The sequence below is a fragment of the Salmo salar genome, chromosome ssa25, assembly GCF_905237065.1.
Source record: "Salmo salar chromosome ssa25, Ssal_v3.1, whole genome shotgun sequence".
NCBI classification, from domain to species: domain Eukaryota; kingdom Metazoa; phylum Chordata; class Actinopteri; order Salmoniformes; family Salmonidae; genus Salmo; species Salmo salar.
In genome coordinates, this window is record NC_059466.1 from 27,060,897 (window position 1) to 27,087,575 (window position 26,679).

Consider the following 26,679-nt stretch of genomic DNA (forward strand, 5'->3'; position numbering starts at 1 on the left):
AGGCAACACTATAGGCTACACCTCAGTAAGCACGGACCGACACCGACGCCTTTTGGACATCTTTTTTGGTGCAGTTCCGGACTTAATTTCCACATCCACGGACATTGGTCTGGACCAGCCTTCATTTGGCCCAAACATAGATGCCTATAAATTACTTATTTTCAACTTTCATTCAGAACCTAAAATGAGCCTGATTTCAACATTTGGAAAATACATATTTTCAACGTCTGTAAAAGACATATTTTCAACATCAGGAAAATAAATATTTTAAACTTTCATTCAGAACCGAAAATTAACCTGATTTCAACGTACGGAAAATACGTATTTTCAACATCTGTAAAAGATGCCTTTTCAACGTACTGGAAAATATGTATTGTAAACATAGAGAAAATACATTTTCACCTTTTCATTGAGAACCTAAATTGAACCTAACTTCAGCGTATTCTAGTTTTGTGGGGGCAGCATTTTTTGGTCTAGCCTAGGGCGGCAGAACGGCCCTGCTTCATTGATATATGTTCCTAATCATAAAGATCAGATCACTTCAATAATAGTGTATACAATAATACGTCTAATTGTCCATGTTGTATATCAAGTACGCTAACGGGTTGTATATCAATGCTCTTACTTGTTTTCCCAATAATTCTGTTTCAGCTAAATATAATGGCAGACAACATATTAACAGTATAATTATGTACTTTGCTATTGAAGCATATGAGTTCCTGAAAACCGTGAACCCTCAGGAGTGAAACGCCATATAAATTGTATTTGATGAGCATCTTAGTTTTATTTTCAATTACTAACAATCATTGGTCAATACTGAAGCCACTTTTTCAAAACTCTTCACACAGTCTGCATTACGAACATGCATCTTGGCCAAACAGTTAATCTCACCTCCAAAACTCACTCAAACCACCAAAACATTTCATACATGTCTCAAAATAAGCTTGTTCAACCATAACACTGGCAACAATTCTCACTCAGAAAGCATACATTGTCACTCATAACACACTGAGCTAAAAAACACTAACAACAGGGAGCATTACATAAATGATGAACTCTTCTCTTTGAAGTTTGAATAATTTTTCACATAAATCAGTATTTCATTATAGAATAAGAATAACACCTTTTCACTTTATTGACTGTACTAAAGTATATGGAACGTGAATGAATCAGTAAAGCAGCAATATGCTTCAATACCCATAATGTTTTCTATATCTTTGCATATAGTAATTTACTTGTGAAAAATAAAAAGTTGAAAGAAAATACAAATTCCTGAAATTCCAGGGCTGCAATAATAATAAATGAAAAACCATCATCAACATGTATAGTATAATCACTCATACTGTACAGTACTGTGAGGGTTCTAGTTCTCATCAACATGTATAGTATAATCACTCATACTGTACAGTACTGTGAGGGTTCTAGTTCTCCCTCTCTCCTGCATTTGGCCACAAGTTCTCATCAACATCACATCTTATGTCTTCTCTGGCGATGCATCTTGGAAAGTATCTTCTGGAATGTCTAATCCAACCCTGGCAGTCTTCAGGAGAAGTGTCTCCACACCCCACATTCATGGCATCCAGTAAGGACATCTGGTCATGTGGATGGTGGTCATAAACCTTCCACCTCCACGCAGAGAGAAACTCCTCTATGGGGTTTAGGAAGGGGGAGTATGGAGGCAGGAATAGTACTGACATCCTGGGATGTGTAGTAAACCAGTCTGTGACTGCAGCAGAGTGGTGGAATGCCACATTATCCCACACAACAACGAAGGTACGGGAGTTTCTTGTCCCTCTCTCCTCCGCTGGCACAAGTCGATTATGCAGGTCAACCAGAAAATAAAGTAGCCTCTCTGTATTGTAGGGGCCAATGAGTGGTTTGTTTAACAGCAAACCATCATTGGACAGTGCTGCACACATTGTGATGTTAACTCCTCTCTGGCCTGGGACATCCACGGCTGCTCTCTGTCCAATCACATTTCTTCCCCTGCGGTGTGTTTTTGCCAGGTTGAATCCAGCTTCATCCATAAAGATGAATGTGTGTGCAGTTTGCACTTCCATCTCCATTACTCTCTAAAATACAGTAAATACACAGTTTTACAGTAATTGACATTATTGAATGTTCTTTCACACATTCACCGTTTCCCTCAAACTGCTTCATCCTTATTTTATGTTTCTCTAGGACTCTGGCAATTGTCGTTGTGCTGATCGTATTCACATTCCCAAAAGTGCCAGCACTCTGTCCCAAATTTCCCACAGTTTTATTGCATTGTTGCCAATTACCACGCCAACAATAGCATTTTCCTGCGTATCTGATAATATTCTGCCTCTCCTTTCTGTGGGAGGCAACCTTTGGATCCTACTGAAAAACACAAAACAGTCAATATATTTCAAAATGTCAGTACATGTAAAAATGTGAACATACTGTAATATGTAATTCAATTGTCATTGAAGCATGCACATCTCACCTGTTGTTTTGCCAGAAAATACGTACGATTGATGCAGCTCAAGATTTGGTTGCACCCTTAAACCGTCCTCTCTCAAAGAGGGACCATGGTTTACAACATGGTCAATAATTGTGGCCCTTATCTCATCAGAGACCACCGCTCTTGGTCTTCCTCTCCTTTGTCCTCCACACATTCTCCCTCTCCCTGCCACTCTTCTTTCCCCACCAACCTGTCTTCCTTGATCCATGTTTCCAAGCTAAATCATTCCTAAGCCGTCCTCTTTTGTCTGTTTGGTAATGAGACTAAGAACAGGACACTTGGGTAGGCTTTCAGCTGTGTTTGGAATGATTAAATATTCTGCTGAGATTTTCTATATGTTTCAATCTGGTTACTGAAGAAATGCACAACATTTGCCATCATTCTGTTTTCATTGTGTTTTTAACAGTTTTGTGTTAGTATTTGAAAACATGTGCTGCAAATATATAGTTTTGCAGGTGGTGGAGTGTGAATGAGAAAAGAGTTCATGGATTTTGGAGAATGTGGTGATTGGATGCATTTTGTGTGAAAGCAATGAAAAATGATTCACAGTTTGGTACACATACACTTCTGTTTTGCTGACTGTGTGAAGAGTTTTGACAATGTGACTTCAGTTTTGACCAGTGCATGTTAGCAATTGAAAAACACTGTAAATTGATATGTGGAATGTGTCTTTTATGGAGCCAATAATTTGTGTATGTTACACATTTTGTTCACCAAAGAACAATGCCTTTTTTCCTCCTGCTACATTGTTAACTGAGACAGTCAGTCAACATATATTGATGGATGGAGCCTGGTGATGTGGGAGAGGTGAAGCAAGACATTGTGTTGTGGCGGAACAGAGCTATAGTGTGTGTGTGTGTGTGTGTGTGTGCGTGTGTGTGTGTGCGCGTGTGTGCCAGGCTAGAGGGAAGTTAGGTGGTCAGGATGAGGTCTCACTGTCTCAGGACATTGGCCTGTCTCCTCACACAATGAGGAGAGACACTGGCAGTGTCTGAAATGACATCCTATCCCCTATACTTGTTTTCATTCTTTTTTTTTCACCTTACAGTGTCGTTTCCAAGGGAGCCCTGCATGAACACAATTTATAAAATGTACAACATTAAAACATACAACGTAATAAATCTCGTAGATCAATGCACTGCTCTCTCTTTGTTTATAAAGCCCTCTTGTGCAAACTTCCGCCATTCTTCATCCTTCATTGTTAAATTACAGACATATGAGTCACCAGACCTGGATCTTAGGGATGGCTGACTCTAGAGATCCCTTCGGTCTCCACTGAATTAGGTAGATCTGCACCTTACTTGTGGAATGATGTCAAAAACTCTCTAAAGTTGGATGTTTTGGTACCACTAGGGCATTTCAGACAGCTGGTTGATTACTTTTTTACTGAGGAATGTTTTTTTTTATGATCGTGTTTTTTATGTTACTTTTCTTAAATTGCTTGTAAATATTGTATGTTTTTATTGTGTTGGAATTGTAAATATTCTGAATTTGTATGATTGTGTGCAAGGCTCCCTTGTAAAAGAAGCCTTGGTCTCAATGGGATTTTCTGTTTAAATACATTTTAATAATACAGAAAACATTCAATAATACAATCAATTTAAGAAGAAAACATATTCCTCAACAATGAGGTCATCCATTAACAACTTGAACTGCCCAAGAGGCAGCAGAGAATCAACGTGCAGAGAGCTCTGCAGAACATTCCATATACAGGGCACAAAAAAAACTGAATGCAGATTGAGCTAATTCTGAAGAGATCAACGGGACCTCTAGAGTTAGCCATCCCTGTGATCGGGTCTGGTGACTCGCATGTCTGTAATTTAATAATGAAGTAAGGTATATCGGTTGTTTGAACAAGATAGCTTTATAATCAAAAAGAGAGAAGTGAATTGATCTACAAGACTTAAGAGAGGGCCAGCCTACTTTCTGACACAGAAGACAGTGATGTGTACTGAACCTGTCGCCTGTAATAAAGTGCAGTGCGTTATGGTAAACTGTGTCCAATGGTTTCAATACAGCAGCAGCCGCATTCATATAGACGATTTCACCATAATCTATAACTGGGTTGAATGTCGACTGAATTATTTGTTTCTGCTATTTAACGGAAGGCATGCCCTATTTTGGTCTCCCGAGTCGCGTAGCGGTCTAAGGCACTGCACCTCAGTGCTAGAGACGTCACTACAGACCCTGGTTCGATTCCAGGCTGTATCACAACCACCTGTGATTGGGAGTCCCATAGGGCGGTGCACAATTGGCCCAGCGTCGTCCGGGTTTGGCTGGTGTAGGCCATCATTGTAAATGATAATTTGTTCTTAACTGACTTGCCTAGTTAAATTAATAAATAAAAAATTACTTTTAATAATCAGTGGTGAACAGCATCAAAAACCTTCGACAGGTCTATGAAAAGACCAGCACAAGCTGCCTTTTGTCAATGCAATTTACAATGTAATTGATCACCAAAGAAGCAACAGATATAGTGCTATGACCTGGCCAGAAAACCAGACTGATGGACTGAGAATACATTTTGTGGCTAGAAAAGGTCTAATGTGTGTGTTGGAAAAAAGATTAAAACATTTTCGCTAGGCAAGACAGTTTAGAGATTAGATGATAATTATTTATGTCAGAGGGGTCACCACCTTTGTGAGGGACCCTATGGGCCCTGTTCAAAAGTAGTGCACTATGTAGGGAATAGGATGCCATTTGGGAAAATAATGTGTATTATCTCTTATGGAAGACAAGTGAAAAAGATTTTGGTGAAGAATACAACACTAATCTTTATAGGGGATTTACATGAGCATTGAGCCTTCAAGCACTGACACTGACAGGCAAGCAGGCAGACTGGTGAAGCACGCTTCTTGAATCCTGAAGTACTACAAGGTGCAATGATTCTAGTACTATCTACAGCATAAGGTGGCTAAAAACAGACAGAGGGTGCGTCCCAAATTGTACCCTATTCCCTATATACAGTTGTATAATACTTTTGACTAGAGCCCTATGGGCCCTGATCAAAAGTAGTGCACTAAATATGGAATAGGGTGCCATTTGCAATCCAGCCAGAGGCTGAGTTTCTAGGCTTCAATAGGCATACAGACTGCTTCATTAAGTCTGTATGTCACATCACCCCAGATTTACTCTGTATGGACAGAAATGCTTACAGGGCCAAAAACTCTGCCGAAACATTTCTCCTTTCTCCTCTTTTTCTCCTGAGGCTTAGTACGCTGATCTCAGAGAAAAAGTGTTGCTCTCTACTCTTGGTTGTGTAGGCTATGTGTTTGACACAGACCTCCCACTGGGCACACACTGGTTGAATCAACGTTGTTTCCACGTCATTTCAAATAAATGACGTTGAACCAACGTGGAATAGACGTTGAATTGACATATGTGCCCAGTGGGCTGCTTAGACAAGACTGTTATCATTATCAAAGTTCCCAAAAATTTGGGTAATCTTTGTACCATACCACACACATAGGCTATATACAGTAGCTGGGGTTTCTTATTTGCCTTCCTGATGCTGTTGTATGGGGAAACCTGTACTGTATAGCCTGATTTATAATGAAATTGTTATTTTATTTCATTGTTTTGAAATATCTTGGGGTATTAGTTATGAAGATGATGTCATATCCCTCTTGGTTATCTTGTATTCTGGTTATCATGTATTATTCACTTTCTGCTCTTTGTGAAGCTACTCTCTGTGGAACCGTGTATTATATTTTCCCTATGATTTTATTGGGTGAGAGAAAATAAGTCTGATTTTATATTTAACATGTAGAGGTGGAGAGGATCTGAGAGATGTGAGTCAATTGCTGTATAGATCAGTAGACGGAATTTGAATATAATCATGTAATCAGCACTGGTTTCCTTAAAGTGGTGTTCCCACAGTGTGCAGGCTTGGCTGGGACTCACATTATAGTCAAGACGACTCTGGCTAAGTGCCTCACACCCCATATATTTTAAGGTCGCCATTTACTGAAGCTACTGCATAGAAGAAATCAAATGTAACTTTATTGGTGGTGTACACATATTTTGCAGATGTTATCACAGGTGCAGAGAAATGCTTATGTTCCTAGCTCCAAAAGTGCAGCAATACATAACAATACAAAAAGAACAATACACATAAATACAAATAAATAAAAGAAAGGAATTAAAAATCGAGAAATAATACAACGAGCAATGTTAGAGTCCAGAATATGAATACATATATGTATATGATAGTGTGTATAGACATTATGGACAGTATATGAATAGAAAAGGTGTGTACAGCAATACTTATATAGGATGAGCCTTGACTAGAATACAGTACACAGTGCCGTCAGAAAGTATTCTTACCCCTTGACTTATTCCACATTTTGTTGTTACAGACTGAATTATATATGTATTAAATGTGTTTATTTTCACTGCCATCTACACATGATACCCCATAATGACAAAGTGAAAACATGTTTTTAGAAATGTTAGCAAATATATTGAAAATGAAATACAGAAAAATCTAATTTACATACAGTACCAGTAAAAAGTTTGGACACACCTACTCATTTAAGGGTTTTTCTTTCTTTTTTACTTTTTTCTTCATTGTAGAATAAGAGTGAAGACATCAAAACTAGGAAATAACACATGGAATCATGTAGTAACCAAAAAATATGTTATATTTGAGATTCTTCAAAGTAGCCACCCTTTGCCTAGGTGACAACTTTGCACCCTCTTGGCATTCTCTCATCCAGCTTCATGAGGAATGCTTTTCCAACTGTCTTGAAGAAATTCTCACATACGCTGAGCAATTGTTGGCTGCTTTTCCTTCACTTTGCGGTCCAACTTATCCCAAACCATCTCAATTGGGTTGAGGTCTGGTGATTGTGGAGGCCAGATCATCTGATGCAGCACTCCATCACTCTCCTTCTTGGTCAAATATCCCTTACACAGCCTGGAGGTGTGTTTTGGGTCATTGTCCTGTTGAAAAACAATTGATAGTCCCACTAAGCGCAAACCAGATGGGATGGCGTATCGCTGCAGAATGCTGTGGTAGCCATGCTGGTTAAGTGTGCCTTGAATTCTAAATAAATCACTGACAGTATCACCAGCAAAGCACCCCCACACCATCACACCTCCTACTCCATGGTCTGCTAAGAGCGTCTGCTAAATGATGTAAATGTAAATGTAATGGTTCACGGTAGGAACCACACATGCGGAGATCATCCGTTCAACTACTCTGCGTCTCACAAAGACATGGCGGTTGGAACCAAAAATCTCTCCATGTGGATCAGAACAAAGGACAGATTTCCACCTGTCTAATGTCCATTGCTCGTGTTTCTTGGCCCAAGCAAGTCTCTTCTTTTTATTGGAGTCCTTTAGTGGTGGTTTCTTTGCAGCATTTTGACCATGAAGGCCTGATTCATGCAGTCTCCTCTGAACAGTTGACGTTGAGATGTGTCTGTTACTTGAACTCTGTGAAGCATTTATTTGTGCTGCAATCTGAGGTGCAGTTAACTCTAATGAACTTATCCTCTGCAGCAGAGGTAACTCTGGGTCTTCCTTTCCTGTGGTGGTCCTCATGAGAGCCAGTTTCATCATAGCGCTTGATGGTGTTTGCGACTGCACTTGAAGAAATGTTCAAAGTTCTTGAAATGTTCTGTATTGACTGACCTTCATGTCAATGAGTAGGTGTGTCCAAACTTTTGACTGGTACTGTAAGTATTCACACCCCTGTCAATACATGGCAGCAATTACAGCTGTGAGTCTTTCTTGGTAAGTCTCTAAGAGCTTTGCACTCCTGGATTGTACAATATTTTCCCATTTTTATTTTTTTAAATTCTTAAAGCTCTGTCAAGTTGGTTGTTGATCATTGCTTGACAGCCATTTTCAAGTCTTGTCATAGACTTTAAAGCCAATTTAAGTCAAAACTGTAACTAGGCCACTCAGGAACATTCAGTGTTGTATTGGTAAGCAACTAAGTTTATATTTGGCCTTGTGTTTTAGGTTATTGTCCTGCTGAAATATGAATTTGTCTCCCAGTGTCTGGTGGAAAGCAAACTGAACCAGGTTTTCCTCTAGGATTTTGCCTGTGCTTAGTTCTGTACTGTTAATTAACATCGTTAAAAAAAAACTCCCTAGTCCTTGCTGATGACAAGCATACCCATAACATGATGCAGACAACACTATGCTTGAACATATGAAAAGCGGTACCCAGTGATGTTTTGGATTTGCCCCAAACATAACGCTTTGTATTCAGGACATTTCCAAATTGTTTTGCAGTTTTACTTTAGTGCCTTATTGCAAACAGGATGCATGTTTTGGAATATTTGTATTCTGTACAGGCTTCCTACTTTTAACTCTGTCATTTAGATTAGTATTGTGGAGTAACAACAATGTTGTTGATACATCCTTAGTTCTCCTATCACAGCCATTAAACTCTGTAACTGTTTTAAATTCTCCATTGGCCTCATGGTGAAATCTGTGAGCGGTTTCCTTCCTCTCCGTCAACTGAGTTAGGAAGGACGCCTGTATCTTTGTAGTGACTGGGTGCATTGATACATTGAACTTCACCATGCTCAAAGGGATATTCAATGTATGCTTTTATTTTTTTACCCATCTACCAATAGGTGCCCTTCTTTGTGAGGCATTGGACAACCTGCAGTTGAATCTTTGTTTGAAATTCACTGCTCGACCGAGGGACCTTACAGATAATTGTATGTGTGGGGTACATCAATGAGGCAGTCATTAAAAAATCATGTTAAACAGTGTTATTGCACACAGAGTGAGTCAATGGAACTTATGTGCCTTGTTAAGCAAATGTTTACTCCTGAACTTATTTAGGCTTGCCATAACAAAGGGGGTTGAATACTTATTGACTTATTGACATTTCAGCTTTTCCTTTGTAAAAATGTCTAAAAACACAATTCACTTTGAAATGATGGGTATTGTGTTTAGGCCAGTGACACAATCTCAATGTAATCCATTTTAAATTCAGGCTATAACACAACAAAATTTGGAAAAAGTCAAAGGGTGTGAATACTTTCTGTAGGCACTGTATGAAGTGTGTAAAACGGTATGTAAACATTATTAAAGTGACCAGTGTTCAATTACTATGTACATAGGGCAGCAGTCTTTAAGGTGCTGGGTTGAGTGTCGCGTGGTAGCTGACTAGTAACAGTGACTAAAGTTCAGAGCAGGGTACTGGGTGGAGGCCTGCTAGTGATGGCCTGAAACTTCAGTCTATCGGTCAGCTTTAATATACCTGTACTGTCTCCGTCTTCTTTATGATAGTGGAGTAAACAGGCCGTGGCTCAAGTGTTCCTTGATGATCTTCTTGGCCTTCCTGAGACACCAGATGCTGTAGATGTCCTGAAGGGCAGACAGTGTACCCCGTTGATGCATTGGGCTGTCCGCACCACCCTCTGGAGAGCCCTGTTGTTGTGGACGGTGCAGTTTCCGTACCAGGTGGCCCAACAGAATGCTCTCAATGGTGCATCTGTAGACACATTTCTTCAGCCTCCTTAGGTTGAAGAGACACTGTTGCACCTTCTTCACCACACTGTCTGTGTGGATGGACCATTTCAGGTTGTCAGTGATGTGCACGCAGAGGATCTTGAAGCTTTCCACCCTCTCCACACGGCCCTGTCAATGTGGATGGGGGTGTGCTCCCTCTGCTGTCTCCTGAAGTCCACGATCATCTCTTTTGTTTTGTTGACGCTGAGGGAGAGGTTATTTTCCTGGCACCACTCCACTAGGGCACTCAGCTCCTCCCTGTAGGCTGTCTCGTCGTTGTTGGGACTTCAGGCCTACCACTGTTGTGTTTGCAAACTTAATGATTGAGTTGAAGACGTGCGTGGCCACGCAGTCATGGGTGAACAGAGAGTACAGGAAAGGGATGAGCATGCACCCTTGTGGGGCCCCTGTGTTGAGGACCAGTGGAGCGGAGGTGTTGTTGCCTACCTTCACCACCTGGGGTTGGCCCGTCAGGAAGTCCAGGACCCAGTTGCACAGGGCAGGAGAATAGATCTCTGTGGTGAAAGCCTTGTCAAAGCAGCATGGATCAGAATAGGAAGTACAGTATAGGTGCATGTTGTCATAATGTGGTTAACTATCTTGAAACTTTAACTGTAACTATCTTAAACTGTCTATAAAAGTTCAACGTTAAAATTGGTAATGTAATGTAATGTTATGTTATCAGCTTAGTCAGGAGGGCTGATCAGCAATCAAGTCAGTGAAGTAACACACACAGGACCACCATAATGAGAATTGACTCATCAGTCAATAATTGACTGATGCCAGGTCAGTTTTGTGAGCTTATCTTTATGCATCACGTACTGTGTAATAGATTCCTTTGAATCATGATCAATGACACATTGCAATGACACAGTCATGGACATGGCCTCGTGTGGCTCAGTTGAAAGAGCATGGGACTTGCAACACCAGGATTGTGTGTTTGATTCCCATGGGGGACCAATACAAATGAAAATGTATGCACTCACTACTGTATGTCTCTGGAGAGGAGCGTCTGCTAAATGACTAAAATGTAAAATGTCCTGTGTGTGTGAACTGACACCTGAACTTGTTTCACTTACCTAAACCCATTCCCTTCAAGGCTCATTTAATTCCCCCTAGTCTTCTTCTTCTTCACCCCCTTCCTTCCACAAAACAATCTCACAACACAACACCTTGCTGTAGTTAGAGCCAAATGCAGCACAGGCACGGGATGCCATACAAGAGACAAGAGGAGTCGGCTATCTGGTCTTTTACAGCACATGAATGAGAATGACAGATCCCAAGGGTGTTGAGAGAGGGAGACTACCAGAATATAGAGTAAACCTAATCTGGCTTCTCTACTGTGGAAACTGAGAGAGAGATATATTTGCACCATGCAACACTTCTGGATGTACAGTAGCTACTGTGGAGACGAGGAGAGGGGGAAGAAGGGAGAGGGAGAGAGAGTCTGATTTGCGCCATGCAACTGTCCTCCTGGCTCCTATGTTCTCCTCCTTACTCCCCAGCAGGACAGAGACAGACAGAGCTTGTTTCTCTTCCTCTCAGCCTGGAATGAAAGAGCGGAACAGAGGGCTGCCAGTCCCCCGCCAGTCCCCCAGTGGAGTAGGCTGACTTGGCTGGGTGTGAGGGCCAGATGCTGCAGATGGATGGAGCAGGGCTCAGACTTAGCCACCGTACCTCCCCTGTCCCTGGCTGCAGCTAGCTTCCCAGGGGCCACACCACCCAATCCATCACCTCCTCCCTCTCTCTCCTTAGAGGAGAGGAGACACTTCACTGACTCACAGGCTGGCTGTGGAATAATGGTGTCCGTCCACATGAGAAGAGGATCACCAAATGAAGGCTTGAGCATAAGAAAGATATGAAAATCCTCCACACTGCACTCGCCAATATTACTTGCTTATTTGAGTTTACGCATCAACCTCACATCCTACGTCAGAGCAAGATGAGACCAATAGAAACAGATACACCTCCATTGTCAGAGCAAGATGAGACCGATAGAAACAGATACACCTCCATTGTCAGAGCAAGATGAGACCGATAGAAACAGATACACCTCCATTGTCAGAGCAAGATGAGACCGATAGAAACAGATACACCTCCATTGTCAGAGCAAGATGAGACCGATAGAAACAGATACACCTCCATCATCTCCATGTGCAACCACCCTCAACAACCTGACCTGGATGGATTCTGTTCTGGTTATCTGACAGACAAGACTGAGCACTATTCCTGTTTTACCTGCTACAATCACCACAACTCATCCTGACTAGGGATCAGATCAGGTCTAAGGGCTGTATTTTAACAAACCTCCCCTTACTAGCTCTGACTTTGCTGATAGCTACGTTATTGAGGAAAGAAATGTACATACTATGAATGATATGTGGTTGTTCCACCTAGCTATCTTAAGATGAATGCACTAACTGTAAGATGCTCTGGATAAGAATGTCTGTTAAATTATTAAAATGTAAAAACATGTCATGGAAAATCTTAGTGCCAAGGGTAGTGTGATAGGTCCAGGAGGTGTCAAAAGTATTTTTGCTATATTCACTGCAGGAATTATGAGCACAATAGCAGGGTATGGGTAGCCAATAAGGGCTTGTTTTTTAATCAAACAAAACTGAAAACAAGCAATTGTTACAGGAAAATAACCTAAATTCTTCTAAATACAAATGTCACCAGATCATCTCATTCCAAGGGTATATAGCCTACATGGAGTTTTATGCACATTCAAAATAATAACAGGAGCTGTCTAAAATAATGTACAATACATAGATCAAAAGGGGATGTCCACTCACTGTTTTTCTGCTCCCAAACTTGATATTTTAATAAAGCTTTAGTGATTAAGATTTATTTCAAAGCGGTCTCACAAGCCAAACGCTTTATCAACAGTCTAGACTACTTGGCGAATGCATTGGGCAGGACAAAACAAAACAGCCTTCATTGAGAGGAGGGGAGGCAATACTTGGTTTTTAATCAAATTAAACGAAACGGGAAAAAACATACTTTTTTAATGTTTCTAAATACGAGGTTTACGTGCACAAAAAGCACATATCTCTTGTTCCATGAGCATATGGGCACGGCTGGATAGGCTGCGCTTCCACTGTCAAAATCCATATCGTAACCCATGCCATAACCAACCGCGTTACCGCTTAAACCAGATTTTGGTTGGTCTTGAATATCCTCATCAGCATTGCTGAAATTGCCACTTTGGCGTCTGTTTTTTAAGGACAAACCTCATATATTGCCCTGGCGCTAGGGTTTGAAAAGAGAAGAGTGCCGGATTTAATAGGTCGAAATTGCAAAGGAGAGTGCGTTTGACAATTGCGCTGACTTAATGCCAGCCTAAAATAGAGCTGTAGTTGTTTGACAACGACAACCTGCCCCTTCCCATTCTGTTGTCTAATGTAGTGTAGAGGAACAATGTGTAAGACAGAGTTTGTGTCCCAAATTGCACCCTATTCCCTATTTAGTGCACGACTTTGAACCCTATGGGCCCTGGTCAAAAGTAATGCACTAAATAGGGAATAGGGGTGCCATTTGGGATGCAGACCAGCTCCCCCCTCCTCACTCTGCCCCCACAGTGTGAGCACATTGTTTAGTATGCAGCTGCAGCTGCTGCTGCCATTGTGCCTGTGCTGTTCATTCTCCTCCCTCCTCCAAAGGCTACCCTGAGGGAATGTGTCTTCCCCCCTCTCTACCCAGTCTCCCCCTCTCCCCTGTCTCTGTCAGTAGGCCCACATTTTCAGCCCTGCCTTCAGCTGGGGAACCTCACAGACACACAGGAAAACATATTAAGACACAAATGCACAGACAAGCAGGCCCAACAGACAGCAAAGGCATTGTTACAGAGAACTGTGTTATCTAGCCCAAAAATATTTGAGTAAACCATATTGTTGGGGGATTTTTTTGGAAGGCAGAAGAAATGCATTCTCAGCATTAAGCCTATGTGTTCCAGCTGTCCTGCGTGTGCTGTGACTAGAGTCTGATCTGTGGGATTAATTGCATCGTTAGTGCTGCGTATTTAAAAAAAAATGTGCCTCTTTAAAACGACAGTATGTGCTTATTGATGAAGCTCACAGGAGATGATCGAGATTGTTTGAGTCATTCAATAAACCTGAGACCTGGCCCTTTCAGTTCTGTCTCTTTCCTCACACTGTCTGCCTGGCTGTCTGCTTACATTTGCATGGATGATAATGATGAGAAGATATTACTTTATTGTAACATGTGTTCCTTTTTTTGCTGAAGTCCAATGATACTTATATATAATAATGAGTGATGATATCCAATCACAGCCATAAGTGGGTATGGTTAGCCTACTGAGGTTGGGCCCTGTGCGATAGTGATAGTGATACCCTGCCCTGCCTTTAACACAGGAGACAAATTAGCTTTGTGTAAAATGTCAGGGCGGGTTTTATGGGCACTCCCTTAGGGGTGATGCAGAGTAAATGGGGACTGTAAAGGCAAAACAAATGCTTTACATTCATCTGGCTCCCATAGATGGATTCCAAACCTTTATGGGGAAGATCGGGTGGGTTCCTACACATTACACATACACACACACACAAGCATACACATAGAAAGACACACCTACACAGCTAAGACTAAATCATGACCCACATTCTTCAGCAACTCGGTCATACCTCTAGTCTATGCTGCGTGTGTCCATGTTTGGGTCCGTGTGTCTGTGTGTGTGTGTTTTCTGACATCAACAGGTGACTGGGTTGAATGGATATAATGGCTTTTACAGCTGCTTCCAGGGACCAGACAAAGCCATCAGCCAAGCACATACAGTGAGCTCCAGATGTATTGGGACAGTGACAATTTTGTTGTTGTTTTGGCTCTCTACTCCAGCACTTTGGACTTGAAATGATACAATGACGATGAGGTTAAAGTGCAAACTGTCAGCTTTAATTTGAGGGTACCTTCATCCATATCGATTGAACTGTTTAGAAATTACAGCACTTTTTGTACATAGTCCCCCCCATTTCAGGGGACCAAAAGTTTGGACACACCTAGGATTTTTCTTTATTTTTACTATTTTCCACATTTTAGAATAATAGCGAAGACATCAAAACTATGAAATAACACATATGGAATCATGTAGAAACTAAAAAAAGTGTTAAACAAATCAAAATATATTTTATATTTCAGATTCTTCAAAGTAGCCACTCTTTGCCTTGATGACAGCTTTGCACACTCTTGGCATTCTCTCAACCAGGTTCACCTGGAATTCTTTCCAAAAGTCTTGAAGGAGTTCCCACAAATGCTGAGCACTTGTTGGCTCTTTCTCCTTCACTCTGCGGTCCAACTCATCCCAAACCATCTCCATTGGGTTGAGGTTGGTTGGGTGATTGTGGAGGCCAGTACATCTGATACAGCACTCCATCACTCTCCATCTTGGTCAAATAGCCCTTACACAGCCTGGAGGTGTGTTGGGTCATTGTCCTGTTGAAAAACAAATGATAGTCCCAATAAGCACAAACCAAATGGGATGGCGTATCGCTGCAGAATGCTGGTGACACAGACAGTGTCACCAGCAAAGCAATCCCACACCATCACACCTCCTCCTCCATGCTTCACGGTGGGAACCACACATGCAGAGATCATCCGTTCACCTACTCTGCGTCTCACAAAGACACGGTGGTTGGAACCAAAGATCTCACTTTTGGACTCATCAGACTAAAGGACAGATTTACACCGGTCTAATGTCCATTGCTTGTGTTTCTTGTCCCAAGCAAGTCTCTTTTTATTGTTGGTGTCCTTTAGTAGTGGTTTATTTGCAGCAATTCGACCATGAAGGCCTGATTCATGCAGTCTCCTCTGAACAGTTGATGTTGATGTGCCTGTTACTTGAACTCCATGAAGCATTTATTTGGACTGAAAATTCTGAGAATGGTAACTAATGAACTTATCCTCTGCAACAGAGGTAACTCTGGGTCTTCCTTTCCTGTGGCGGTCCTCATGAGAGCCAGTTTCATCATAGCGCTCGAAGGTTTTTGCGACTGCACTTGAAGAAACGTTCAAAGTTCTTGAAATGTTCCAGATTGACTGACCTTCATGTCTTAAAGTAATGATGGACTGTCATTTCTCTTTGCTTATTTGAGCTGTTCTTGCCATAATATGGACTTGGTCTTTTACCAAATAGGGCTATCTTCTGTATACCCAGTGGTGGAAAAAGTACCCAATTGTCGTACTTGACAAAAAGTAAAGATACCTTAATAGAAAATAACTCAAGTAAAAGTGAAAGTCACCGAGTACAATGCTGCTTGAGAAAAAGTCTAAAAGTATCTGGGTTTAAATATAATAACCTCTTAAATGTAATGGCAAAATGTAGATTTCCACCTAAATAGACATACCCAAGAGTAACTGCTATTCATGTGTAATTACATGATTCTGACATGCCAAACCTTGGTATATTTAGAAAGGAGACATCTGGGAGATTATTTGGAAATGATCAAAAGATAGGAGTTACATAGTTCAGAATACACAATATCAAGCACACACAAAATAACCTTTTTTTTTATTTTGAAAGTAATCTTTCATTGACAAGCTATAAGTGAATTATTGATGCCCAGAGCTGGAAACATATCAGATGGCTTCCACAACATGTGAACAATATCATTAAAAAATGGGATTGATAGACCAAACATCTGGAAATGGGCGGATGTTTTAGGAAGTGGTGTCAGATGTGGTCACGGGACTTCTCCAATGGTCCCAAAACCTCTCCAAAGTGGCATATGTCTGTAAATTAGATAATTCCACAGACACCCTGCTTTTGCAAATAGGGGCTACCGTTTTCATACCAGACTAAATTACATTTTAAAAAGTCTAATAGAGTCCCCAAATATGGGGATTTACATTTAAGAGGTTTTAAGTATCAAAAGTAAATGTAATTGCTAAAGTATACTTAAGTTTCAAAAGTAGAAGTAAAAGTATAAATAACTACAAATTCCTTATATTAAGCAAACCATACAGCACCATTTTCTTGTTTCTTAAATTTACTGATAGCCAGGGGCACACTCCAATACTCAGATATCATTTACAAATGAAGCATGTGTTTAGTGAGTCCGCCAGATCAGAGGCAGCAGGGATGACCAGGGATGTTCTCTTGATAAGTGTGTAAGTTAGACCCTTTTCCTTTCCTGTAAGCTTTCAAAATGTAACGAGTACTTTTGGGTGTCAGGGAAAATGTATGGAGTAAAAAATACATCATTTTCTTTAGGAATGTAGTGAACTAAAAGTAAAAATGGTAAAAAATGTAAATACTAAAGTAAAGTTCAGATACCAAAAAAAGACTTATGTAGTACCTTCAAGTATTTTTATTTTTTGTACTTTTCACCACTGTGTTTACCAATCCTACCTTGTCACAACACAACTGATTGGCTCAAATGCATTAAGAAGGAAAGAAATTCCACAAATAAACTTTTAACAAGGCACACCTGTTAATTAACAATCCAAGATGGCATAGCAGTCAGACGTCCTTTGTCCTCGTCTTGTTGTGTCCCGTGTATATATATATATTTACATCTTTTCTTCGCATATATTTTTATATATTCTTTTCTAAAAACTCAACTTCAAAACACTCTCCTGCAACCCGCCTCACCAATAAAAAAAAAAAAGTATTATATACCTCAAATCTGAAATCCACAACAGAAGCTAGCCAGAAGTTAGCCAGAAGTTAGCCAGTTCACTAGCTAACGTTAGAATTCAGCTACCACGGTTGGCGGTCATCAGCTATCCCTTAGCTCGAAAAGCTATCGCCAGTTTTGTACAACGCGATTCAGACCAGAGCATAGCGGACCTATTTTCTCTCCATATCCCCGGATTTCTACCGCAAGCTCTGGACATTTACACCTGGATATTGCAGCTAGCTAGCTGCTATCCGAGTGACTATTGGCTAACATCGGTCTCGGAGCTAACATCAATTATTCCGGAGCTAGCCAGCTGAAGAGTTCCATCAGCCACTCCTGGGCTACAATCACCTATCCGGACCCGTTTTACTGCCGATGCAGAGCCCCATCGGGCCTTCATAACTAGACTACCGACGTTATCTGCCCGAGGGAGTTATCCAACTGGCCCCTCCGTCGCGATGTAACCTGAACGCCCATCTGCGGCCAGCTAATCGTTAGCTGTGTTATCGGCTGCTATCTGAATAGGTCTATCGGCCAATTTTCTTGGGCCACTTTAAATATAACTATTTTTGCCAATTGGATTGGTCCCCTCTACCACACGGAACCCCACTAATCTACCGACGGAAACGCACGAGGGGGCTAAAAACAGACCATCTGTAACGGTTGTCGTCGGGAATAGAGGACCAAAACGCAGCAGGAATGTGGATGCTCATCTTGTTATTTATTTTAACTAAAGAGAACACCAAAATAACAAAAACGAAGAACTCACGAACAACAAAACAGTCTTGTCAGGCTCACACATGCAAAACAAGAAACAATCTCCCACAAACACTTAACCAAACACATACCCATATATAGGACTCTCAGAGGCAACTAGAAAACACCTGCCTCCAATTGAGAGTCCAACCCCAATAAACTAGACAAAGAAATACAAAAGACTAGAGACCACATAGAATACAAACCTAGAACATAACCCCAAAAACCCGGAAATAATAAATCAAAAACCCTACTACATAAAACACCACCCCGAACCACATAAACAAAATACCCTCTGCCACGTCCTAACCAAACTACAATAACAAATAACCCTTATACTGGTCAGGACGTGACACCATCTTCTGCCAACTTGCTACCCATGGCCCGGCTAGCTGTCTGAATCGCCGTGACCGCAACCGACCTCACTACTCACTGGACCCTTTTGATCACTTGGCTAAGCATGCTTCTCCTTAATGTCAATATGCCTTGTCCATTGCTGTTCTGGTTAGTGTTTATTGGCTTATTTCACTGTAGAGCCTCTAACCCTGCTCATTATACCTTATCCAACCTCTCAGTTCCACCACCCACACATGCAATGACATCACCTGGTTTCAATGATGTTTCTAGAAACAATATCTGTCTCATCATCACTCCATGCCTAGGTTAACCTCCACTGTATTCACATCCTACCATACCTTTGTCTGTACATTATACCTTGAAGCCATTTTATCGCCCCAGAAACCGGCTCCTTTCACTCTCTGTTCCGGACGTCCTAGATGACCATTTCTCATAGCTTTTAGCCGTACCCTTAACCTACTCCTCCTCTGATCCTCCGGTGATGTAGAGGTGAATCCAGGCCCTGCAGTGCCTAGCTCCACTCCTATTCCCCAGGCGCTCTCTTTTGATGACTTCTGTAACCGTAATAGCCTTGGTTTCATGCATGTTAACATTAGAAGCCTCCTCCCTAAGTTTGTTTTATTCACTGCTTTAGCACACTCTGCCAACCTGGATGTCCTAGCCGTGTCTGAATCCTGGCTTAGGAAGACCACCAAAAACTCTGAAATCTCCATCCGTAACTACAACATTTTCAGACAAGATAGAACCGCCAAAGAGGGCGGTGTTGCAATCTACTACAGAGATAGCCTGCAGAGTTCTGTCCTAGTATCCAGGTCTGTACCCAAACAATTTGAACTTCTACTTTTAAAAATCCACCTGTCTAAAAACAAGTCTCTCACCGTTGCCGCCTGCTATAGACCACCCTCTGCCCCCAGCTGTGCTCTGGACACCATATGTGAACTGATTGCCCCCCATCTATCTACAGAGCTCGTGCTGCTAGGTGACCTAAACTGGGACATGCGTAACACCCCAGCTTAACACTCCAGCCACCCTACAAGCTTGATGCCCTCAATCTCTCACAAATGATCAATGAACCTACCAGGTCCCACCCCAAAGCCGTAAACACGGGCACCCTCATAGATATCATCCTAACCAACTTGCCCTCTAAATACACTTCTGCTGTTTTCCACCAAGATCTCAGCGATCACTGCCTCATTGCCTGCATCCGTAATGGGTCAGCGGTCAAACGACCTCCACTCATCACTGTCAAATGCTCCCTGAAACACTTCAGCGAGCAGGCCTTTCTAATTGACCTGGCCCGGCTATCCTGGAAGGATATTGACCTTATACCTTCAGTAGAGGATGCCTGGTTATTTAAAAAAATGCCTTCCTCACCATCTTAAATAAGCATGCCCCATTCAAGAAATTTAGAACCAGGAACAGATTGGTTCTCTCCAGACCTGACTGCCCTTAACCAACACAAAAACATCCTGTGGCGTTTTGCATTAGCATCGAACAGACCCCGTGATATGCAACTTTTCAGGGAAGTTAGAAACCAATATACACAGGCAGTTAGAAAAGCAAAAGCTAGCTTTTTCAAGCAGAAATTTACTTACTGCAACACAAACTCAAAAAAGTTCTGGGACACTGTAAAGTCCTTGGAGAATAAGAGCACCTCCTCCCAGCTGCCCACTGCACTGAGGATAGGAAACTCTGTCACCACCAATAAATCCACTATAATTGAGAATCTCAATAAGCATTTTTCTCCGGCTGGCAGTGCTTTCCACCTGGCTACCCCTACCCCGGTCAACAGCACTGCACCCCCCACAGCAACTCGCCCAAGCCTTCCCCATTTCTCCTTCTCCCAAATCCAGTCAGCTGATGTTCTGAAAGAGCTGCAAAATCTGGACCCCTACAAATCAGCCAGGCTAGACAATCTGGACCCTTTCTTTCTAAAATGATCTGCCGAAATTGTTGCAACCACTATTACTAGCCTGTTCAACCTCTCTTTCGTGTCGTCTGAGATTCCCAAAGATTGGAAAGCAGCTGCGGTCATCACCCTCTTCAAAAGGGGGACACTCTTGACCCAAACTGCTACAGACCTATATCTATCCTACCCTGCCTTTCTAAAGTCTTCGAAAGCCAAGTCAACAAACAGATTACCGACCATTTCGAATCCCACCACACCTTCTCCGCTATGCAATCTGGTTTCAGAGCTGGTCATGGGTGCACCTCAGCCACGCTCAAGGTCCTAAGCGATATCTTAACCGCCATCGATAAGAAACAATACTGTGCAGCCGTATTCATTGACCTGGCCAAGGCTTTCGACTCTGTCAATCACCACATCCTCATCGGCAGACTCAATAGCCTTGGTTTCTCAAATGATTGCCTCGCCTGGTTCACCAACTACTTCTCTGACAGAGTTCAGTGTGTCAAATCTGAGGGCCTGTTTCCGGGCCTCTGGCAGTCTCTATGGGGGTGCCACAGAGTTAAATTCTTGGGCCGACTCTTTTCTCTGTATACATCAATGATGTCGCTCTTGCTGCTGGTGAGTCTCTGATCCACCTCTACGCAGACGACACCATTCTGTATACTTCTGGCCCTTCTTTGGGCACCGTGTTAACTACCCTCCAGACGAGCTTCAATGCCATACAACTCTCCTTCCATGGCATCCAACTGCTCTTAAATGCAAGTAAAACTAAATGCATGCTCTTCAACAGATCGCTGCCTGCACCTGCCCGCCCATCCAGCATCACTACTCTGGACGGTTCTGACTTAGAATATGTGGACAACTACAAATACCTAGGTGTCTCGTTAGACTGTAAACTCTCCTTCCAGACTCACATCAAACATCTCCAATCCAAAGTTAAATCTAGATTTGGCTTCCTATTTCGCAACAAAGCATCTTTCACTCATGCTGCCAAACATACCCTCGTAAAACTGACCATCCTACCGATCCTCGACTTCGGCGATGTCATTTACAAAATAGCCTCCAATACCCTACTCATTAAATTGGATGCAGTCTATCACAGTGCCATCTGTTTTGTCACCAACGCCCCATATACTACCCACCACTGCGACCTGTACACTCTCGTTGGCTGGCCCTCGCTTCATACTCGTCGCCAAACCCACTGGCTCCAGGTCATCTACAAGACCCTGCTAGGTAAAGTTCCCCCTTATCTCAGCTCGCTGGTCACCATAGCAGCACCCACCTGTAGCACACGCTCCAGCAGGTATATCTCTCTGGTCACCCCCAAAGCCAATTCCTCCTTCGGCCGCCTCTCCTTCCAGTTCTCTGCTGCCAATGACTGGAATGAACTACAAAATTCTCTGAAACTGGAAACACTTATCTCCCTCACTAGCTTTAAGCACCAGCTGTCAGAGCTGCTCACAGATTACTGCACCTGTACATAGCCCATCTATAATTTAGCCCAAACAACTCCCTCTTCCCCTACTGTATTTATTTATTTTGCTCCTTTGCACCCCATTATTTCTATTTCTACTTTGCACTTTCTTCCACTGCAAATCTACCTTTCCAGTGTTTTACTTGCGATATTGTATTTACTTCGCCACCATGGCCTTTTTTGCCTTTACCTCCCTTATCTCACCTCATTTGCTCACTTTGTATATAGACTTATTTTTTTACTATATTATTGACTGTATGTTTGTTTTACTCCATGTGTAACTCTGTGTTGTTGTATGTGTCAAACTGCTTTGCTTTATCTTGGCCAGGTCGCAACTGTAAATGAGAACTTGTTCTCAACTTGCCTACCTGGTTAAATAAAGGTGAAATAAAAATAAAATACAAAATGTTAATGCATTCCAGGTGACTACCTCATAAATGCTGTTTGAGAGAATGCCAAGAGTGTGCAAAGCTGTCATCAAGGCAAAGGGTGGCTATTTTGAAGAATCTAAAATATATTTTGATTTGTTTAAAACTTTTGGGGCACTACATGATTCCATATGTGTTATTACATCGTTTTGAGGTCTTCACCATTATTCTACAATGTAGAAAATAGAATTTGAAAGTAGGTGTGTCCAAACATTTGACTGGTACTGTAAAGTATTCACCCCCTTGGATTGTATAAGATTTGGTGCAACCAATTACCTTCAGAAGTCACATAATTAGTTAAATAAAGTCCACCTGTGTGCAATCTAAGTGTCACATGATCTCAGTGTACATACATTATACACCTGTTCTGAAAGGCCCCAGAGTCTGCAATACCACTAAGCAAGGGGCACCGCCAAGCACTATGAAGACCAAGGAGCTCTCCAAACAGGTCAGGGACAAAGTTGTGGAGAACTACAGATCAGGGTTGGGTTATAAAAAAATATTAGGAACTTTGAACATCCCATGGAGCACCATTAAATCCATTATTAAAAAATGGAAAGAATATGGCACCACAACAAACCTGCCAAGAGAGGGCCGCCCACCAAAATGCACGGACCAGGCAAGGAGGGCATTAATCAGAGAAGCAAGGAGACCAAAGGTAACCCCGAAGGAGCTGCAAAGCTCCACAGCAGAGATTGGAGTATCTGTCCATATGACCACTTTAAGCCGTACACTCCACAGAGCTGGGCTTTACGGACGTGTGGCCAGAAAAAAATAAGCAAACATGTTTGGTGTTCGCCAAAAGGCATGTGGGAGACTCATATGGAAGAAGGTACTCTGGTCAGATGAGACAAAAATTGAGCTTTTTGGCCATCAAGGAAAACGCTATGTCTGGCGCAAACCCAACACCTCTCATCACCCTGAGAATCTCATCCCGCATGGTGGTGGCAGCATCATGCTGTGGGAAGTTTTTCATCGGCAGGGACTGGGAAACTGGTCAGAATTGAAGGAACGATGGATGGCGCTAAATACAGGGAAATTCTTGAGGGAAACCTGTTTCAGTCTTCCAGAGATTTGAGACTGGGACGGAGGTTCACCTTCCAGCAGGACAATGACCCTAAGCATACTGCTAAAGCAACACTCGAGTGGTTTAAGGAGAAACATTTAAATGTCTTGGAATGGCATAGTCAAAGCCCAGACCTAAATCCAATTGAGAATCAGTGGTATGACTTAAAGATTGCTGTATACCAGCGGAACCCATCCAACTTGATGGAGATGGAGCAGTTTTGCCTTGAAGAATGGGCAAAAATCCCAGTGGCTAGATGTGCCAAGCTTATAGAGACATACTCCAAGAGACTTGCAGCTGTAATTGCTGCAAAAGGTGTGTCACGTCCTGACCAGTATAAGGGTTATTTGTTATTGTAGTTTGGTCAGGACGTGGCAGAGGGTATTTTGTTTATGTGGTTCGGGGTGGTGTTTTATGTAGTAGGGTGTTTGATGTATTATTTCCGGGTTTTTGGGGTTATGTTCTAGGTTTGTATTTTCTATGTGGTCTCTAGTCTTTTGTATTTCTATGTCTAGTTTATTGGGGTTGGACTCTCAATTGGAGGCAGGTGTTTTCTAGTTGCCTCTGATTGAGAGTCCTATATATGGGTATGTGTTTGGTTAAGTGTTTGTGGGAGATTGTTTCTTGTTTTGCCTGTGTGAGCCTGACAAGACTGTTTTGCTGTTCGTGCGTTCTTCGTTTTTTTTGTTATTTTGGTCTCTTTATTTTAAATAAATAACAAGATGAGCATCCACATTCCTGCTGCGTTTTGGTCCTCTATTCCCGCTGACAGCCGTTACAAGGTGGCTCTACAAAGTATTGACTTTGGTGGGGGTGAATAGTTATGCACGCTCAAGTTTTCTGTTTATTTGTCTTATTTCTTGTTTGTTTCACGATAAAAAAAATATTTTGCATCTTCAAAGTGGTAGGCATGTTGTGTAAATGAAATGATACAACCCCCCCCAAAATCTATTTTAATTCCAGGTTGTAAGGCAACAAAATAAGAAAAATGCCAAGGGGGTGAATACTTTCGCAAGCCACTGTATGTGTATTAAAAGTAGTCAAAAGTGTAGTATTTGGTCCCAAATGCATAGCAGGCAATGACTACATCAAGCTTGTGATTAAAAATGTGTTGGATGCATTTGCTATTTGTTTTGGTTGTGTTTCAGATTATTTTGTGCCCAGTCACTTTAAATGTAAACAACATTAGAATACGTTTCTAAACACTTCGACACTAATGTGGATGCTACCATGATTACAGATAGTCCTAAATGAACCGTGAATAATGGTGAGTGAGAAAGTTAGAGGCATAAATATCATAGGTTAGCATGTCATGGGGGTATGATACTTGTGTGTCTATTAGATCCATGGTTGTACAAGAACCCCCTTTGTTCTGTGATGGACGTGCACACAGACTGGCACAGTGCATTAGCAGTGCACTTGTTTTGGCCCAGCATCTACTGTATGTCTGGGTCAGGCCCTGCTGTCTGTACTGAGGCATGGAGGTTGGTGGGTCCCATGGCAGGTTGCAGGGGGAGGAGTCACTGTGATTAATCACCCAGGACTTTCTCAAGTACACCAAGCCACCAGCCCCTTACAGTATCCGTCTTAGTCGGAATATGACTGAGTCCTTCTACTGTGGCACAGACCACCACACAACAGGCGTCAATAGAATAGATCTATCTCATTCACAAGTCTTAAGATTTCTTTGGGTGACTAGAGGTGTTGTTCACAAAAATGTTTTCAGTGTATAGTGGGGTGGACTTTGCAGTCTATGGGTTTGCAGCCTATTTTCCAGTCTTTTCAGTTTGTAGTCTGTGTGTTTTCAGATCATTTTTCTAGTATTACAGGCGTGTTTCTATACAGGCATTATAAACCCCACCTAAACAGAAGGTAAATAACTATGCAGGGGTCCTGTTAATTCAGAGTTGGACTAATGGGTTTTACTGTTACGGAGAGTTTAAATAAACCATCACAAATAAGACAGACACCGTGTGGAAATGAATTAATTCATCACACTCACTTTACTACAACGGGTTAGTAGCCTGTGTGAAGGAATCAGTAGGGTTATGTGTAGTTTGTAGCCTGTATGAAGGAATCAGTAGGGGTATGTGTAGTTTGTAGCCTGTGTGAAGGAATCAGTAGGGCTATGTGTAGTTTGTAGCCTGTGTGAAGCAATCAGTAGGGGTATGTGTAGTTTGTAGCCTGTTGTGATGGAATCAGTAGCGGTATGTGTAGTTTGTAGCCTGTGTGAAGGAATCAGTAGGGGTATGTGTAGTTTGTGGCCTGTGTGAAGGAATCAGTAGGGGTATGTGCAGTTTGTAGCCTGTGATAAGGAATCAGTAGGAGTATGTGTAGTTTGTAGCTTGTGATAAGGAATCAGTAGGAGTATGTGTAGTTTGTAGCCTGTGATACGGAATCAGTATGGGTATGTGTAGTTTGTAGCCTGTTGTGATGGAATCAGTAGATATGTGTATTTTGTAGCCTGTTGTGAAGGAATCAGTAGGTAGGTATAGTTTGTAGCCTGTGTGAAGGAATCAGTATGGGTATGTGTAGTTTGTTGTCTGTTGTGTAGGAATCAGTAGGTAGGTGTAGTTTGTAGCCTGTGTGAAGGAATCAGTATGGGTATGTGTAGTTTGTAGTCTGTTGTGTAGGAATCAGTAGGTAGGTGTAGTTTGTAGCCTGAGTGAAGGAATCAGTATGGGTATGTGTAGTTTGTAGTCTGTTGTGTAGGGGTGTCAGGCTGCTATCCTCCTGGTGAGATAGCATTTGCTGTGTCTTCTCCTGAGGGTATCACAGCTGAATACAGGCCAGTAATACAGCTCTTCACAGGACGCATCTCAATTTCATTATCCTCCACACTACACATGTATAGCCCATGCTCCACAGACAGTAATAGCCATTCACATCAGAATCACAGCACTGATAAACTGTGAAGAAAAACACACTGGAGCCTTGTGTGAACTTACTCCCATTGCACTGACATGTGCCATAGACACAGTAACAAAATACATAATATTTCAAAATATCAAGATGATTTGTATTGGTTTTCAACTACAAAAAAATGGAGAGGAGGAAGTAATACATGTGGTGTTTCATTCTAGATTATGAATCA